This window comes from Babylonia areolata, chromosome 22 (assembly GCF_041734735.1).
Source record: "Babylonia areolata isolate BAREFJ2019XMU chromosome 22, ASM4173473v1, whole genome shotgun sequence".
NCBI classification, from domain to species: domain Eukaryota; kingdom Metazoa; phylum Mollusca; class Gastropoda; order Neogastropoda; family Buccinidae; genus Babylonia; species Babylonia areolata.
Genome location: NC_134897.1, coordinates 1523932 through 1528255, shown reverse-complemented (window position 1 = coordinate 1528255; position 4324 = coordinate 1523932). Strand labels below are relative to the sequence as shown.

The 4324-nt window shown below is 40.4% G+C and overlaps 1 protein-coding gene across 5 annotated transcripts in view; it reads left to right on the top strand.

The window, feature by feature from the left end:
* The first annotated feature begins 232 nt into the window (after window positions 1–232).
* Window positions 233–4324, top strand: part of LOC143297204 (carbohydrate sulfotransferase 9-like) — a 37627-nt gene continuing 33535 nt past the window's right edge. For 3 of the 5 annotated variants that reach the window (XM_076609412.1, XM_076609411.1, XM_076609408.1), the window contains exon 1: window positions 233–369. The gene's annotated coding sequence lies outside the window, so the exon portion shown is untranslated. Of the gene's footprint in view, window positions 370–2712; window positions 2775–4136; window positions 4209–4324 lie in introns of those variants that run through there. The other 2 variants (XM_076609410.1, XM_076609409.1) reach the window with 2 other exon arrangements.

Genomic DNA, 4324 nt, shown 5'->3' with positions numbered 1-4324 from the left:
AGGCCGCAGTGTCCTGTGCGAAGGCATCTACCGTCTACGAACAGCCGATATTATGCATATTTTAAGGAATATTTCTTTATTTATTTCAATCGCGCGAGCACACACACACACACACACACACACACACACACACATGAACAAGGAGCTCCAAGGAAGCCATTGACAGAACAGACTGTCACCACTGTCGGAGCACGGTAGAATGGAAAGAAGCGGGACTGTGGAAACGAAGTCTAAATGACGTCACCGCTGTCACTGGCTCGAGTGAGGTTTCACGGTTTGACACGAAGCCACTTCAACTTGGTCTGTTGACAGGTCGGCTGTCCTGTTTTTTGGGGGAGGGGTTTGTTGTTTTCCACAGCGATCATTCAAGTGAGTATTGCTATTATCTTGTTTCATGTTTTATGAGTTTGTTCATCCTCATCATCCTCATCTATTATTATTATTATCATCATATCATTATTGTTGCTTTGTTTTCTTCTTCTTCTTCTTCTTATCATGTCGTTTAGCATTTTTATTATCCTATTCTTTAGGAATGTGTGTGTGTGTGGGGGGGGGGGGGGGGGGGGGGGGGGTCGGAGGGGGAGGGATGCATTACATGTCCATAATCTTAGTCGTACTTTGAAACTTTGTTTTTAGCAGACTTTCAGCTGTTGATAGAAATTGGTCTTGGGAAATGAAACGGTTTTTGTTGTTCATGTTGTTGTTTTTTAAAATTTTATCTTTGATATTTGTCTTACCTGATTGTTGTTGTTTTGTTGTCTTTACCTGATTGTTGTTGTTTTGTTGTTGTCTTTACATGATTGTTGTTGTTTTGTTGTTGTCTTTACCTGATTGTTGTTGTTTTTTGTTGTTGTCTTTACATGATTGTTGTTGTTTTGTTGTTGTCTTTACATGATTGTTGTTGTTTTGTTGTTGTCTTTACCTGATTGTTGTTGTTTTGTTGTTGTCTTTACCTGATTGTTGTTGTTTTGTTGTTGTCTTTACCTGATTGTTGTTGTTTTTTGTTGTTGTCTTTACCTGATTGTTGTTGTTTTGTGTTGTTGTCTTTACCTGATTGTTGTTGTTTTGTTGTTGTCTTTACCTGATTGTTGTTGTCTTTACCTGATCGTTGTTGTTTTGTTGTTGTCTTTACCTGATTGTTGTTGTTGTTTTGTTGTTGTCTTTACCTGATTGTTGTTGTCTTTACATGATTGTTGTAGTTTTGTTGTTGTCTTTACCTGATTGTTGTTACTTTGTTGTTGTCTTTACCTGATTGTTGTTGTTTTGTTGTTGTCTTTACCTGATTGTTGTTGTTTTTTGTTGTTGTCTTTACATGATTGTTGTTGTTTTGTTGTTGTCTTTACCTGATTGTTGTTGTTTTGTTGTTGTCTTTACCTGATTGTTGTTGTTTTTTGTTGTTGTCTTTACCTGATTGTTGTTGTTGTCTTTACCTGATTGTTGTTGTTTTGTTGTTGTCTTTACATGATTGTTGTTGTTTTGTTGTTGTCTTTACGTGATTGTTGTTGTTTTTTGTTGTTGTCTTTACATGATTGTTGTTGTTTTTTGTTGTTGTCTTTACATGATCGTTGTTGTTTTGTTGTTGTCTTTACCTGATTGTTGTTGTTTTTTGTTGTTGTCTTTACCTGATTGTTGTTGTTTTGTTGTTGTCTTTACCTGGTGATGGGTGTGTAAACGGTGATGAGGAGAAGGCATGCGGGCTATTCGTTTATTTCTGTTTCGTGTGTGTGTTACAGTGCTATATTTTTCTCACCTGGCTCTTTCTCATTTTACTTGATGTGTGCGTGGTAATCAAGAAAGGGTACAGCAATTTTTCCTTCATTTTCTCGTTACTTGTTAGTCAGCTGACGAACATTTCATTGAACATGAAAAAAATGTTTTCTCTTTTAACTTTCTGAAGCCGACAGTCAAGTCTTTTGAATTCAGTTGAACTGAAATAATGCTGAGTATTTCCTGTCTTTGATGCTTTTTTTTTTTTCTATATTCTTTTTATTTAATTCTTTTTGCGAAACGGTATCCTTTAAAGTGAAAATAGACTCTGTCTGGTGCTGTTCTTGAAACGAGTACTGCTTTTATTCAGTACTATATTCAACGGTATTGCTTTCGTGAGCATTGTCATTATTCATTGCTATCGTTTAAAATGAGCAATTTTGTAACGTTTGAGCATGGGGTTTTTTCTGGTGATGTCATTTGAATGAGTGTTGCCTTTAATTTATGGTATAGTCAATGTTACCGTTTAAAGATGAGTATTGCCTTCACCCAATGTTATAGTGTAGACGTGTTTTGCCGTTACGTACAGTTAACAGTTACATGAGCATTGACGTTTATGCTGACGTTTAAATGAGTGGTGCGTCTATCGAATGATGCAGTCAATGTTAACGTTTAATCGATTGGCTTTGCGTTTATTTAATGCTATCGTTTAGTATTGCCTCTGTTTAATGCTGTCATGGAAATGTGTGCTGCATTTATCTAATGCTGTCATTTAAATGAGGATTACCCCCATTGAGTGTAACGATTAAATGAAGACTGCCTTTTTTTCAATGCATCGTTTAAATGAGCATTGTCATTATCATTTTATTATTACCTCTATTCAGTACTATTCTTTAAATAAGCGTGGTCTTTATCTAATGCTGTGGGTGGGGTGGGAGTGGGGATATTTCTCGGCCTGCTTTGTTGTTAGATTCTACACGCCTGATCCCTTTGTGATAATTGCAGTGACCTTGTTTTGGCAACACACCTCCTCTTCTTGGCTTTAGATCTGCTTGGACCGTGAGAAGGTGTGGTTATCTCCTTCGGGTTCGTTTTCCATAATTGTGGGGTATGGGTCTGTGGCAGAGGAACCTTTAACCCTTTATATACGTGTATCTGTAGGGTCTGTGGCAGAGGAGCCTTTAACCCTTTATACACGTGTATCTGTAGGGTCTGTGGCAGAGAAGCCTTTAACCCTTTATACACGTGTATCTGTGAGGGCTGTGGCTGAGGAACCTTTAACCCTTTATACACGTGTATCTGTGAGGTCTGTGGCAGAGGAGCCTTTAACCCTTTATACACGTGTATCTGTGAGGTCTGTGGTAGAGGAACCTTTAACCCTTTATACACGTGTATCTGTGAGGTCTGTGGTAGAGGAGCCTTTAACCCTTTATACACGTGTATCTGTGAGGTCTGTGGTAGAGGAGCCTTTAACCCTTTATACACGTGTATCTGTGAGGTCTGTGGCAGAGGAGCCTTTAACCCTTTATACACGTGTATCTGTGAGGGCTGTGGCTGAGGAACCTTTAACCCTTTATACACGTGTATCTGTGAGGTCTGTGGTAGAGAAGCCTTTAACCCTTTATACACGTGTATCTGTGAGGTCTGTGGTAGAGGAACCTTTAACCCTTTATACACGTGTATCTGTGAGGTCTGTGGCAGAGGAACCTTTAACCCTTTATACACGTGTATCTGTGAGGTCTGTGGTAGAGGAACTTTAACCCTTTATACACGTGTATCTGTAGGGTCTGTGGTAGAGGAACCTTTAACCCTTTATACACGTGTATCTGTAGGGTCTGTAGCAGAGGAACCTTTAACCCTTTATACACGTGTGTCTGTGAGGTCTGTGGTAGAGGAGCCTTTAACCCTTCATACACGTGTATCTGTAGGGTCTGTAGCAGAGGAACCTTTAACCCTTTATACACGTGTGTCTGTGAGGTCTGTGGTAGAGGAGCCTTTAACCCTTCATACACTGTATCTGTGAGGGCTGTGGTATGTTGGTGTGAGAATTGACCGTAAGTTTTCTTGGGGGGAAACTTGACCAAACACGACAAACTTGACTGACAGACTGAAAACATTTTTGACAGACGAAACACACCCACTACATGATGACATTAATAGTCGACGATCGGACAAAAGTGGCAGGTTCATAGCTCCACGCGCAAGAACATCTTTGTTACATTAGTTCATTCCTTCCTTCAGCTATTCGCGCACACAATCAAAGCATGCAATACACTCACTCATAGGACTGTGACACTACCCCTCCTGCCCCCCCCCCCCCTCCCCCCCACCCAGCCCCCCCCACCGCCCCCTCCCCTCTCCCCGTTCCCAGCACCACCTGAACTCTACGGTCGGCGAGTGCCTGGGCGCAGGCATTTTGTGTGGGACTGTGTGGCTGAGCACAGGCAAGCGTTACGTTGTGTGTACGTGCTTGTGATTTAAAGGATTCCATGCATCTTAATGTTAGTTTACTGATTTTTATCAGCGTGATATATGTTGTGAGAGGGTGCGGGCGCACAAGCGTTCATGCATGTGTGTGTGTGTGTGTCTGTGTGTGTGTGTGTTTTTTTATTACTTA